This window comes from Abrus precatorius, unplaced genomic scaffold (genome assembly GCF_003935025.1).
Source record: "Abrus precatorius isolate BTA unplaced genomic scaffold, Abrus_2018 Scaffold9, whole genome shotgun sequence".
Classification (NCBI taxonomy): Eukaryota; Viridiplantae; Streptophyta; class Magnoliopsida; order Fabales; family Fabaceae; genus Abrus; species Abrus precatorius.
The window spans coordinates 16,988,715-17,005,351 of record NW_020874439.1 but is presented as its reverse complement, the minus strand read 5'-3'; the positions used below and the strand labels follow the sequence as shown (position 1 = coordinate 17,005,351).

General features: G+C 26.0%; 1 pseudogene; it reads left to right on the top strand.

Moving 5' to 3' along the window:
* LOC113850904 overlaps positions 1–9,958 on the top strand; it is a 69,134-nt pseudogene extending 59,176 nt beyond the window's left edge.
* Positions 9,959–16,637: the final 6,679 nt, after the last annotated feature.

The window sequence follows — 16,637 nt, the reverse complement described above, 5'->3', positions numbered from 1 at the left end:
TATTAAGAAATTAAAACATATTATATTTTAAAAATATTAAATATTGTTTAAAAAATTAAAATAAGAAGTCAAGTATTTATATTTAAAAACCCCAAATGTAAAATTGACTGCATTAAATATTTAATAAAACTTATCATATAAACATAGGACAACGTTAGGTAACCTCAAATTTACAAAGGCCCTACAGAAAACCCCAAATTATTATTTCAAAGTCTTCAATCTTTGCCTTTTTAATACTTGGTTAGTTGGTTAGCTCAAGTTGGTTTGTTCTACAATGTCGATCCCTTTTAAGTACAACGTCAAACCATTGAATTTAGAAATGCATTTGAAAGTCTTATATATGACCATTTAATGGGGAACAGCAAGGAGAACTGTTGGAGATATGCGCTTCGTGAGGCTGCTGGCATCTCAGGGGTTGTAGTCCTACATTCCAGGTAACTTAGTTCAAGTTCGTTTTACTCTGTCACTTGAAATTTTGAAGAGAGACGAGAGTTTTTATGAAATTCACTACAGCTGAATTTTTCGTAAAAATATTTAAGAAATTCAGTGTAGCAAAACAATTTCATTTGAATTAAGTTTTTTATTAAGACATTTTTCCCTCCAAACCGCACCCTCATTTTGACCAAATACTTTCAATTCATATGTATATGGAAGAATTATTTTTTGTTCCCTTGAAGAGTAACGTCATAGTTGGCAGATGATATTTTCGTTGTAACCTTAACGTTTCATTTTATCAGGGTAGCTTTAAATGATAGTTGCACATACATTTTCTTATTTTAGCATGGGATTTGAAAATGTTGTATACTGAAATATGGAATTTTGAAGAGAATATGTTAACTATTTGGCAAATTTTGAGTTCTCATGTTTCCGTAATTCTTTTCAAAATCCCATGTTTTGGTATATAAAATTTTTAAAATCCCACATAAAAAAAACAATGTTTGACAACGTTTTTGTCTATAATTTTTTGTGAAATAATTTAACTTATACATACACACGTGTTTGTGTGCAATTGTAATTTTTGTCTAATTTTTTACATTATTTCTCTGGTTATTTATTTGTAGGGACGAAAGAGAGGCCATTGAGAATATGGTTGAAAATATTTCACGTTTGCTAGGAAAGACAGATTTGTTTGTTGCTAAAAATCCAGTGGGAATAGAAAATCGAGTGCAAGATATTATTCAACTGTTAGATAGCCAACAATCAAATAATGTTCTAATACTGGGGATATGGGGGATGGGAGGAGTTGGTAAAACAACCCTTGCAAAGGCCATTTACAATGAATTTGGTCGCGATTTTGAGGGTAGAAGCTTCCTTGCAAATATTAGGGAAGCATGGGAGCAAGATCTCCAAATGGGTTTACAAGAGCAAATTCTATTTGATATCTTCAAAAAAAAGAATACAAAGATACAAAACATTGAATCAGGGAAAAACATATTAAAAGAAAAACTTTGCCATAAAAGGATGCTTCTTGTACTTGACGATGTGAATAAAGTGGACCAACTGAATGCTTTGTGCGGGACTCGTAGATGGTTTGGTTTTGGAAGTAGAATAATTATCACAACCAGAGATGAACATCTACTTAGAGTGATTAGAGTTAACCATGTGTACCGCATGAAAGAAATGGATGAAGATGAATCAATTGAGCTTTTTAGCTGGCATGCATTTAAGCAAGCAAATCCTAGAGATGATTTTGTTACACTTTCTAAAAATGTAGTTGAGTATTCTGGGGGATTGCCATTAGCTCTTGAAGTCCTTGGGTGTTATTTGTTTGATAGGGATGCAACAGAGTGGAAGAGTGCATTGGAGAAACTCAAAAGAATTCCCAATGATCAAGTACAGAAGAAGTTAAAAATAAGCTTTGATGATTTAAATGATGATATGGAAAAAGAAATATTCCTTGATATAGCTTGTTTCTTTATTGGGATGGACCGAAATGATGTTATACACATATTGAATGGCTGTGAACTTTATGCTGAAATTGGAATAAGTGTCCTTGTAGAACGAAGTCTCGTATTTGTTGATGATAAGAACAAGCTTAGAATGCATGATTTGTTGCGAGATATGGGAAGAGAAATCATTCGTCAAAAATCACCAAAGGAGCCTGGAGAACGTAGCAGGTTATGGTTTCATGCGGATGTTCTGGATGTATTAGTAAAAGAAACTGTAAGAGTTTCATGCATTTATTTTTATTTTTTTGTTATGACAACTTTGAAAGTTATTTCTCTTGTGAATTTGTTTTATTTGCAAGTTCTTAGGAATAAATGATGTGTTTCATCACAAGATTTTTAGCTACATATATCTTTAAGGAATGATTTTTTACTTTCTTTATCCATTTTTTATTCACAGGGAACAAAATATGTCGAGGGATTGATTTTGAAGTTACCAAGCAATAATATAAAGTGTTTGAGAACTAAAGCTTTTAAGAAGATGCGAAGACTCAGGTTACTTCATCTTGCTGGTGTAAAACTCGATGGAGATTTTGAATCTCTTTCAAAAGAGCTGAGATGGTTGTGTTGGCATGAATTTCCTTTAACATGCATACCAACAAACTTTTATCAAGGAAATTTAGTGTCCATTGAGATAGAAAATAGCAATATCAAACTTGTGTGGAAAGAAGCCCAGGTAATCTCATTTTGAGTTTTCAGATTTCATGAGTTATTTTCACATTTCTTAAGTGTGGATGCAATTTAAAACAAACATATCAAATAGCAATACTGTTTTATTATTTGGTACTTTTAGACACATTTTTCATCTATTCTTCAACAAAGTTTCCAAGTAGTCAAGCATATTATTTATTATGATAGAAAAATAGGTTTTCTAGTTACAAATTACTAACTTTTTCGAAAGACTCTGCAAGACGGGTTTATATCTGAACCAATGTCACCAAATTTTTTATACTATTGTTTAATGACGTGTTAGCACATCATTTCAAAAATCATGAAATATGCTTAGATAGTAATTTTAATGGTTGAACTTTGATAATCTAAAAAAGTTTTGTACTAACCATATTTCAAAATTTAATTTTTTTAAATTATTTAATCAAATGATTTTTCATATGGGCTTTACATAAAAAGCTACTTAACAATTGCATAGACTAAGTATTTGACCACATACATCTTGTGCAAAAACTTTGCTATGATAAAAAATATATGGAGATAGAGGTAAGGATTGCAATCTTGACTATTTGATTAAAGAATCTCTAAATTTAATTTTCAAAACCTATTTATCATCCTAACACTTTAACCTCTCGGCAGAATATTTTTATACAATTTTTAATAATTTTTGAAAATTTATACAAATAAACTAGGTGGGAGATTTTGAGGAAAAAAATGAAATGCACTACACAAATATTTATCAGTATTAAAAAATTCACCACATTAGTGCAAATGTTTTACTTTTAACTCACAAGTTATGTGACACATTGTAAATAGTTTCACTTATTCTTTCAAGTTTCTTTCCTAAATTTTAATCTGCCATTTCTTTTCTTGCAGATGATGGTGAATTTAAAAATTCTCAATCTGAGTCATTCTTATTATTTGATACAGACTCCAGATTTTTCCAATTTACCTAATCTTGAGAAACTAATACTCATTGATTGTCCAAAGTTGTTAGAGGTTTCCCACACCATTGAACATCTCAATAAAGTTCTTCTAATAAACTTGAAAGATTGTGTTAACCTTCGTACCCTTCCAAGAACTATCTATAAGTTAAAATCTCTAAAATCTCTCATTCTCTCTGGATGTTTAATGATTGACAAGTTGGAAGAGGACTTGGAACAGATGAAATCTTTAACAACTTTGATTGCAGATAAAACCGCAATAACAAAAGTGCCTTTTTCAATAACAAGATTAAAAAGCATTGGATATATTTCTTTGTGTGGCTATGAAGGATTCTCACGTGATGTGTTTCCTTCTATCATTTGGTCTTGGATGTCACCAACAAATATTCTGTCATCCATAGTTCAAACATCTACAAGCATGTCATCTCTTGTTTCTTTAAATGTATCAAGGAATTGTTCCCACAATTTATCATCTATTTCTGAGGACCTTCCAAAACTTCAAAGTCTTTGGGTTGAGTGTGACTCAAAACTTCAATTATCCCAAGATGCAACAAGAATTTTAGATGTCTTAAGTGCCCTAAATTCTGATAAATTAGAATCAACTGCAACTACATCACAGGTACCAAGTATGAGAATTACTACATTATATGACTTCAAAAGTGAAGTGCATTCAACAGGTTCCACGAAATCTTTGTTAATTCAAATGGGAATGAATTGCCAAGTAACCACTACTCTCCGGAATAATATTTTACAGGTTTCTCTTTCTCTTTCTCTTGCACATATCATTTTCTTATGTTAGTATATAAATAATATACATAAATACATGTGTGCATGTATAAAATGTTTAGGCTAATTAGTAAATTGGTCCTTTAACTCTTGATTTTATTTTGATTTGGTCCTTGAACACTCTTATTTTTTATTTGAGTCCCTTAACTTATAAAAGTATTTCAAATAAGTTCTTTTCTGTCAAAATGTCAACTCCATTAAAAAATTATTGTTCATCTTATTCCTCCTTATGAACTCTATTGAAAAAATAGTATATTCCCGTAAATTTTCTGGTTTAATCTTTTTTTTTCTTTCTTTATTTTCTTTCTCCTTTTGGTGATCTTGCAAGATGAAGTAACCTAACAATCTTTAATTTTCTTGGACATTATTTTTTTCAACCAAATCATCCACTCTTATATAAACTAAGATGTCCTTAGATAATTGTCTCATTTATCGTTTTGATCATCAACATTCCATTGAATCAAAGGAATTTGCAAATCATGCAAGTTTAAAAGGGATGGTTGAGTGAGTTTGTGAGAAGAACATGTTATTGAATGTTGAGGAAGTGCCTTCACTAGCTTTCCACTTTCGTAGAGTTTGAGGAAGACTCATTTGTAGTCAATCTCATAACTGTGTTTTTTTTGGTGGTTACTAGTAGGTTGTCATTGTTTCACAAGAGGAACCAAGACATTCATTATATGACTCATATCCGGCCTTTGGTATGGTTCATAAGCAGTGCAATAGCATGGATGAGAGATAAAAGAAAAAAGAAAGGCAGGAAAAAAAATTAAAAAAAGGAGGCAACTGAAAAATTGGTTGGAACATAATGTGTTTTTGCTAGAGTTTAGAATGAAGAAGAAGATGGACAATTTTTTTTAACAAAGTTAACATTTTTTATAAAAAAATAACTTATTTAAAATATTTTTATAAGTTAAGGGATCAAAATAAGAAAAATAAATTAGAAGATCAAATCCAAATAAAACCAATAATTTATGGACCAATCTACTAGTTTTTCGAAATGTTTAACTATTATCCTTTTTTTTTGTTGAACTTTTTTCAATATATCAGTTATATGTTTGGTTTTAAAGAAATACATACAAGTATATTCAATTATTTTCTATAAACATCAAATATTTATAATTAAAAATATGAATTTCTAAACGTTTTTTTCTTCAAATTATCATACACTAGTATAGGTATTTTTTTTCACATAATTGTCGTACATTTTCATATTAGTCATTGTCATACATTTTTAATATTTCTATGTATATTCTCACATTTAGCTTTTTTTTTTCAATGATTGTAAAGCTTGGTATCATAGAAAAAGAAAATCTTTATTGAACAAATCTCTTAGGTTTCTACTACCCAGATAAAGAAGAAAATTATTACAGTATAAGGATTGGATAATTAAAAGTATCTACTAAATGAATTTTAATTTATATAATTGTCCTAAATAAATTTTTGGTTGTTGAAGGATTTTATTTTATCCCTAAAAGTTATTTTGTTATTTTGATTTCTAATCTTTTAAAAAGTGAACAATTTTGGTTTATATTATTAACTGAATTTTTTTAAATGTTGATATAGCTAATGATAAGCTTGTTAGGAATAGGACAGTTGTATAGATAAACAAGCAAAATTACATGTAGGGATGAAAATATACTAGACTAGGTTAGGTTTTGCATAAAAAAAAGCCTAGCTTGTTTAATGATTTTGAAGTTTAAGTCTGGTCTATTATTTGTCATAAACTTTTTATTAAGTCTAGTCTAACCTTTTTAAAAGCTTGATTTGGCCTGTTAGCTTTTTTAATAACTTATTTCGTACTGAGACATTCAATAGGTCATTAAGCTTCCTTATACATAGATTATTAAACCATATAAATAGGTATGTCTTTTTAGAAGTCATAAGATTTATATCTAAATAAACTATTAAAAAAATTATTCAGCGCCTTGAATATGTATAATAAAATTACATATTCTTATTTATTACTTTCAAATCACATATTTAATTTAAATAAGTAAATCACTACACATACAAAAAATACAATAAAATAAATATCAATTTATAAATTATTAAACAAATCTAGTAGCATAAAGTCTTACACATTAAATCAACAAACATAATATAATTAAATAAGTTTTAAACCTAAAATTAGCAAATGCAACAAACAAAAATCTAAAATATATAAATAATAATATTTTTTATAATAAATGGAAAGTAACAAATATGTCATCAAAATTTCAAGGAGATCTCTTCACGTTGTTCATCAATTTTTAAAATAAAATAAATATTATTGGAATAAAAATATTTTAAAAATAATGATTACAAATATTTTTTAAAAATACTTTCAGAAGTTATTATCTTTAATTTTCTTGTCAAATTATACTTGTGATGAAGTCAATTGAATTTTTATATATTATTAATATAATATAATTTTTATATAAAATTATTTAATATATTATTATAATTTTTATGAATTTTAATTAAGTCATTCTAATAGGTTTAATAGACTTTTTCTTAAACTGAGTTTGACTTATTTAATTAATTAATCTTTTTAAAAAGTCTAAATTAATATTGTTTATTAAATAAATTAGGTCGAATTAAACTTTAAAAAAGATAGATTGTAAACGGCCTGCCCCTTTTTTTATCCCTAAGTACAAGTTAAAGTTTTTTCAAAATATAAGGTGAATTGTCTTTACCTCAAATGGAATGTTGTTGTAGCACTAATTGCACATCTATAGGTATTTATATGAATACTTTTAATCTAAACTTTCATTATTATTGTGCTAGTAAGTTGAAAGGAAGAATGTGACTATGTATACTAGAGTAAACTAGTTTTTAATGTATTTAATGAATTGGAAACTAAATGAAGATTAACCAATGGCTGACTTTATTTTTTATAAATTTAATCTATTCTAAATAATTATTTTAGTCTAATTAGAGTTAACACTTTTAATGGACTTTTTTTTTATTATTAGATCATATAAATTCTTATAATATTTGATTGACCTTAAATATACATATTTTATATCATAATTAGTGAGCAATATCTAATAATACATTATTATTATTATTTAGTTATGGATAATGTCATTAATACATTACATATGTTTGAGATAATACTTTATATGATTGGTCTCTTATCTAGATACCTTCCATCATCCTTGAATACTCCAATTTATTTTAATATCAAAACATACTTTTTAAAATAAAATATCATATTTACTTTTGGTGGAGTATGATTATACATTTCAAAGTTTGACTTTAAAAGAAGGATAAATCTTATCTAGGTCACTTATATTTTTTTATATGATTTATTTTATATCTTAATTGCCAAATTTATAATCACCTTATTACATTTGTTGTATGATGATATTAAAATAAAAATCTCATAAGAATCATAGTGAAATTAGGTTAAAGAACTGTATACATAATTATTATACTAAAAATGATTTATGACAAGATATGTAACATTGTCATGAAAGGTGAGTCTAGTACAACATTATCCTTAATATATATTGATGTGAAACTTAATATTTCATATCATGATCTTTTAGATTTAATTATCTATATATTTACATACTATTTTTAATATATTATATTATTATAAAAGTTAGATCTTTTGATATTAGATGTCAAACTCGATGATTTATATATTTTAATATTTTTTTTTATCAAATATTCAAATGTTATATATATATATATATATATATATATATACATACATAATTTAAATATGTGTAAATATATTATTCAAAATTTAATATTTATATATATTTTAAAAATAATTCTATTAAAATAAAGTAATGCGATAAAATACTGATTTTTTTTAAAAAAATTTATAATGTTAATATTTTTAATAAAAACTTTCAAATCAACATTTTGATTGATCAAATTTATTTTTATAAAAAGTTATTAAGATATGTAAATGTTTAAGATTGACACTTAATATTGAAGAATTTTTTACATTTATTTTAATATTAATAGTTGACTAGATTGTTTTAAAAATATTATTAAATAAAATTTCACGATGAAGCTATCCACTTCATATTTTTTAGTTTTTTCATTATTCTAAGAATAATTTTAAAATTATTAGAAAAAATCATAAATTGTAAATGTTTTATATTAAATACATAAATAAATAATTGTATCACAAATATCATGTTGAAAACATATAAGTTTAGGGTTTAAGGTTACATACCTACCAGATCAAACTTATATTGCCTCATATGTCTTAATCATTGTCTAAATATATATTTACTTTTATAAATATGTGATTTCATAACATAGAAATATTTTTAATTTGTTTTGTTTCTTATTTTTTAAACGTCAACTTTTTTGGCCTTCTTTAAGTGACTTCTATTAATATTGAGGTGATTAATAATAATCTAAATCACCATTTTGACATGAATCCTACTGACTAAATTATACACATAATACTGACTGAATTTAAAGTATCAAACTTGGCATTTAAAATAAGTCACTTAAAAAAAAAGTTTTATTAATTTGAGCTCTTAACAAAGCTTATGCTTCCAAAAGTTAATAAATTTTTATTTGAATTTATTTAATTAAAGTTATAATATTATAATAATTTTTTATTATTATTAGTTGTTTAAAGTCATCTAATAGCTAAAATTAACATTTTTCTTAAAAGAATAGGACTAAAACTAAAAATAATTTTAAAGACTGAAACCAAGTTTTAAGATATTAATTAGGGTAATATATATATATATATATATATATATATATATATTAGGATGTATGTAGTATTGTCTTTGAGTCACTTAATAAAAATCACTTTACGATGAGAAAAAATTAAACACGGTAGTAAAAATATATAATTACTTTAGATTTTTTTATTTTTTTATTTTTGTTTCCAGCGATCTGTCCAGTAAGAAAGAGAGACCCGTGAATATGAATATTACTTGGTTGAATTAGTACCAGCAACATCATTTTTATATGCTTGATGTTATCATAAGTTGTCATAATTTTCAGTGCTGATTTACAGAGTATCATGACTTTAGAATAAGTAAATAATTGTTTCACAATATTTGTAAGCTAAACTTTGTATTTTTTTTTAACAATTTTTTTTACTGAGTATTATGACTTTAGAATAATTTTTACTAGTCCAAATATTATGATCTTTATCAATAAGACAATATGTTATGTAAAAAAATTATCCTTTAATTGTTGAATTAAAGTATAAGGTGGTATTAATATAAAGTTTAACTAACTTCATAGGATACATTTTTTTTTTTGTAGAATATAAATATATCGTATGGTGGATGTCTGCTCCCAGGTGATAATTATCCACATTGGTTAACTTTTAACTGCACAGGTTCTTCAGTGATTTTCAAAGTCCCTCAAGTGAATGGATATAACTTAAAAACAATGATATGTATTATCCATTATTCTGCCCCAGACAACAGAACATCAGAAGGTATTAGAAATGTGATGGTGACAAATTACACTAAAACCACTATTCAACTTTACAAGAGAGATGCATTAGTCTTTGAAGATGAGGAGTGGCAGTTAGTAGTATCAAATATAGAACCTGGTAACAAAGTGGAGGTTCTTGTTGTTTTGGAAAATACATTCACTGTGGAGAAGACAACAATTTATTTGATATATGATTAACCAAATGATGAAAAAAGATGGTCACCACTCATGTTTTCTATGTATATTCATTAGCTTGTCATTGCAAACTCAACAGTTGAAAAATGTTTGAAATGCATGGAACAATGGTTTTGCATTGATGACAGTTGGGAACACATGCAATTACTACGTAATTTTTCACATATCCACTGTCTTGAATGGGGCTTACTAGGATTGAAGTTTTCATTTCAGCGATGTTTGAAAAGTGATCTTTAGAATCTTCAAAATAATTGTGGAGTAAGGATGATGACAAAGTCTATTTTCTCTTTGAAAAGGTGATGACACAAAATTTGTATTATTTTTTTAGCTTGGCTTCTTAAAAGTACTCGACCTGGATGATTTTATAAATTATTTTAACAAGAATTTCTCAAATATAATAGGGAAGAAATGTCGATAACTTCTTTAGCTATGCAATTTGTTAATTTAGGATAAATGATAAAGTAAAGCAAATTAACAAAATAAAAGTATCCTTAGTTTTGGGTTAAAATTTTAAATCACCATAACGTATTTAGCTTTGAGCTTCAATGAAAATTTCGTGAAGCTACTATACTATAATTGGCGTTTGAAAAAATTGTTTAATTTAACTTATTTATTTTGAATTCTGCTTTATAAATGAATTTAATTTACAATTGTATGATACTTGTGGGATACAAATTCTATTAATTATATACCGCAAATTCTAAACAACCGGAATCAACCTCAACTACATCACAAAATTCAAAAATGACCACTACTAGTTGTGTCTGTAAAATCATAGGGCATGCATCCACTTATATAATATATTGTATGGTAGTTATATGGGATTTATAATTGTTTACATGTAAATGACTAATATATAATGTTAATTCGACCAATTAAATATGCTAGTGATATATATATATATAACTATTTATAATCAGTATATGTCCATCGATTTGTTCCGCAAGAAAGAGAAATTCATTAATCTAAATAATATTACTTTAATTAAATTAGCATTAGCTACATTATTTTTATACATTTTATTTTATCAAAAACCGCTGTGAACTTCAAAGTGCGCATTTTAATGAGTGGTACAATTGTCATTATCATGATATAATTATAAAATGAAATGTTGACAATGTTCTTTTACCTTTTTTTGTTGGTGTGGTATTCCTAAGGCTCTATTTAGGACATCCAATTAAGTAAATATTTGTAAGCCAAGATTTAAATTAAAATTTTTTTTTCTGTAGGTTATCTTGACTTCAAAATAATTTTTGGCGATAAAAATATCTTAATATTATTTTCATAAGATAATGTGTTATTATTTTGTTTGAAAAAGTTACATTTTAATTGATGTAATTATAAGATGGTATTAATTAAAGATTCTTTCGTGATGTTTGAAGTTCCTCTAGTGAATGCATATAATTTGAAGACAACCATATGCATTGTTTATCATTTTGCTCCAAACAACATAACGTTAGAAGACTTCAAAAACTTGATGGTGATAAATTACACAAAAACTACCATTCAATTTTATAAAAGAGATGCATTGTTGTTTGAAGATGAGGAGTGGCAATCAGTAGTATCAAATATATAACCTGGTAACAAAGTAAAGGTTGTTGTGGCTTTTGGAACAAAATCACTGAGACAAAGACAGTAATTTATCTCATATACGACAAACCACTTGATGAAAAAATGATACATGGTCTTGAACAAGATAAAAATGTAATTGTGTCTGGTGGTATAGAAATGTCTGAACTCTGAGGTGCATCTCTTCTTAAGTGGAGCCCGAGAGTGGCTATAAATAAAAACAAAAATAAAAAAATATATTGAATAAAGATAAAAGATTGCGAAAGAATGTATGAGAAAAAGTTAAACAAATTAATAGTATTCATTGTCAGAATTAAGATATGGATCTCCTACAATTGTGGTAAAATTGAACATTTAATTTTATTTTTGTTTAAGTAATTTTATATCTGACTCTTTTTCAGTCTCAAACTCTTCCCTCTCAAGTCCTCCTCCTACTTCACAATCTCAGTCCCTTCTCCCATAACTTTTATAAAAAAATTTGATTTTTCTTTAAATAAATAATTCGCTTAAATAAAAATAAAACTCAACCTCTAATTTCTTATTTTGAGCTCTAATATTTTTTTTACAGTAAATGTATTTATTAATTTTTAATTGTAAAATAAAAAATGTTTGAAAAATTATTTAGAAACTAGTAGTCACAAAAGATGGTATATTGATATTTAGTAGGAAAAAAAAAACGTATAAACACTAATGTGTGCTCAAGTTATTCGTATAGAAATGAGATTCTAACGAAGAATTTCTTCTTCTAACAATTAACAATTGAAGCAATGTGGAGTAAGGATGATGATAAGAGCATAATTAAACCTTCAAATTGTGAAAGTTCTATTGGCATGTCATCCAAAGATTGCAAATAGAATAAAAACTATCGGTCTTTTTGCCCGTTAGAAAGGTTTATAGTAGATGACTTTAAATACCATGTGTAATTCCTATAAATGACGAAAGCTATGCTATTTTATACAATATTCAATATAAAATAACAGTGACTTTTCTTTCTAAATAGTTAAAATGAAAAAATTATATCTAATTTTGTCTTCAAAGAATGTTTGTTTACGTAGACACGTTCTCAAGAAGAGGCAGAATAGAATATCATCATACTTTGATAACAAATATAATACAAATATTGACGATGTCCTTATTATTGACTGCAAGGCGTATAACATGAATTTGCCACGTCAATTCATGTTTTGTATAAAAATGAGATGAAATTAATTTTTTATTTTTTTAATTAATCTGATAAAATATCACTTATTTCGTATATAACAAAGACGAAATTACACGATGATAACAAGTGTCTAGATTTTCCTAAATTCGTCTTCATTAGGATGAAATAGTAGAATGATGACAAGTGTACAACTCCTGTTAATTTTGTCGTAATATGAGACAAAATTCCATTACTCCCTCTTAGGGATGGCAATGGGTAGGGTATGGGTAGGGTACTACAGTACCCATCCCCATACCCGCGTTTTAAAAAAAATACCCATACCCGGCCCCATACCCGCGTGAGTACGAATATTAATCCCCGTACCCGTACCCTCTGGGTACCCGCATACCCGTCTTGTACCCATTACCCGCGCTTGTTTGAGAAAAAAATATTTATAAAGAAAAATATGTTTATATAATTTCACATAAGTAGCATAATAATACAAAAATTCAATATGTAGTTGTCGAACAAGGTACAAATATAGATAAAAAACAAATATTCAAAGATCATAAATGTTAAATGTATCTTAATATAATAGTTTTCTAAACTAAAATTCTTAGAAACAATAAGCAAAACTAAACACACAAGTTATTTGTCAGTGATAATCCTATCTTGTGTGAGATTTGATTGATTGGTAATGTCAGAACGACAACGAAATAGATCTGTACAATGGTTGTCCCTTCGTGTGGGATCACTTAGTAACCTCTTGTGACGACATTAACAACTAACTCTAATGAATAACATTTCATAGTTATTAAGTTTTAGTGAGACAGACATTAAGAATGAGAATAGAGTTAGAGTAGAGAAGTTCAATACTAACAATAGAAAGTTGATACATAAAATATTTTTTTTAACTTTTGAATTTGAAATTGTAAGAAAAATAATAGATTTAATTAAAATAATATCATATAATTAATATATATATATATATATATATATATATATATATATTAATACTAGTATTTTTTAACTCATATATTATACGAAAGTATTTTATTAAAAATATAAATTTCTAAAAAATTATTTTACTGAATTAAATATTTATAATGTATATAAATTTAAAAAAAAAGAATTTGAATAAAAGATAAATAGTTACAATAAAATTTTATAATAAAGAAATATACGTGTATATTAAAAAAATTATACTTTTTTATCTTAAAAAAATTAACAAATAAAAATTAACAATAATTTTTTATATTTATATCTTTTCAAAAACTTCTTTGAATGTGAATAAATAGTAAGAATAATATTATTTAGATTCAATAGATTATAGTTGTGCTTGTAATACATATGTTGCATAGAAAAATATTATTTTAAATTAAAATATTAAAAAAAATTTAAATATTATTAATAAATAATAAGTTTACAGTAATAGTAAGTGATTGTAAAATTTATAAAATATTTATAATATATTTATTATTTATCATTCACTTTATGATTTAAACATCAATATGATTTTATTAACAAAAATATTTGTAAAAAATATTTTATGTGTGTCATATATAAATAATATTTTAAAAAAAAGTCAATCTCATATTAACTATGTAATAATTAAATTGTGTTAGCCTAATTAAATGATATAAAATAGTAAATAAATTTTTCTATTAAAAATATAAACCAAAATAAATTTTTTGGTTTACTTTATTATTAAATATATTTTTATATTAATCTTATATAACTTCACATAAGTAATATAATAATACAAAAATTCAATTCATAATTGTAGAATAAAGTTCAAGCATATATATATATGCGGGTATGGGGCGGGGTGGGTACTTAGATACCCATACCCGCACCCATCCCCATTAAAATTTGTGAGTTTTTACCCACACCCATACCCGTACCGTATAGCGGGTAAATACCCTACCCATTGTGGGTAAATTTTGCGGGTGCCCATCAGGTACTTTACCCATTGCCATCCCTACTCCCTGTCTGCTACTCCCTAATATCCAGTCAAATTTGACTATATATTTCTACTATCACTGGATCAAAAATTGGAACGAAGAAAGGCTTGAAATTAAAGACTTGGAAGACTTCTAAAAAAATTGTAAGGTTAGTTATAATGTATGGATATTTTGATGAAATATTTATATTTTTGATAATTTACTAAAATGAAATTTTTTGTTAGTTAAAATTGATTAATATTTAGTAAATATTTTTTTTTTATATGTTGGAATTAAAAAAAATTTAGATATTGTTAAAAAAATAACAAAATTATGTTAGTAAATGTTTACTATTATTGTGATGTTAAAATTGATGTTATATTTTTTGTGAATATTTATTTTATATATGTAGAATATATATGTAAAATATTAATTTTTTTGTAATATAGAAAGATGTAAAATGTAGTAGTATGTTTGTATGTTTTAATAATAATTTAATTTATTTATTTATATAAATAAGTATAATTGTAATTGTTTATTGATATTGTATAATTTTTATAAATGCAGGATGAGTGAGATTATTGTTATTATATATTAGAATGGAAAAATTGTTGTTGGAAATGAAGGTGTGACATTTGAAGGTAACAAAAAAAATTATAAAGATAAGAAGAGGGATAAGTTTTATGAATTTGAAAAAAAAGATTCATGACAAGTTGAATCTTAGTAATAATCATTTCATATCTAAAATAATTTCTCGTTTTATGATTGATTATGCTAAATAATACACTGCATTGGATACATATGATGATGAAGATATTGATTGTATGATTAGTGCTTATCAACAACAAAATATTACAACTATTATTGAATTATACGTGATTTGGTGAGAGTTCAAGAGTTGGCTCAAATATGTTAGACTTAAGCTTATCAATATCACTGCCTAACCTTATAGACATTGTCAATATAAATGATACAGAAAGTATAAATTAAATTATTATGAATATTGATTTATTTTTACTGGCAAAACATATTAAATAAGTGTATGTATTTTAAAGGATATGCAAATTTATGCAATTATGAAAATGAAGATGAGAATGAGGATGAAGATGAAGTCAGTAGTGATGGTGATGATGATGTTGATGAAGGACATATTCTATTAGACAACTCATCAGATACAAATGTGAATGATGATTTTGATTCAAACTTAAATTTATGATAAGAAAATATTGGAGGTATTGTTAGTTAAACAGTATATTGATAAAATTATAAATTTTATAATAATGAATAATGGGTGTCTGTTTATATACAGGTGTAGGTAAAATACATTTATGGAATGGAAGTCCATACTATAATTATATTAATTGGGAACACTCAAACTAAGAAATTGAAGTTGAAGAAATTAGTGAAGATATTTCATGGGTTATTGGATATCCCTTACATGTAGGTTTATTATTTGAGTCCAAAGATGAAGTTAAAAATGCCTTAAAACAGTATGCAATAAAAATACATCAAAGTTATTTTGTTGTTGAATCAAAACCAATAAAATTGCATGTGAGGTGTTTAAACCATAACAATGGTTGTCCATAGAGAATAAGAGCATCATTGCTTAAAAAATCAACAAAATGAAAAATAACAAGGTGTGGGGGTAAGCATACGTGTCTCAACCCGACAATATCTCAAGACCATACCAAACTAGATTCAGATTTGATTTGTTCATGCATCATTGGTAAGTTTTTATTATATTTATGAAAGTTTCCATAACATCATATTTCGTGAAGCCTTATGAGATATAAAGTTACTTACCTATTATGTTGTATTTTGTGTAGGTATGGTTAATCTTGAACCATCATTGCCTATAAGTCTAATTCAAGAAAGGATGACAACTCAATTTGGATACAAAATTTCATACAAAAAGGCTTAGAAGGCAACACAGAAGGCAATTGTAAGAATATTTGGTGATTGGGATGAATCATATGCTATATTGCCAAAATGGTTAGAGTACATGCAATTTCATGTTGTTGGATCTGTT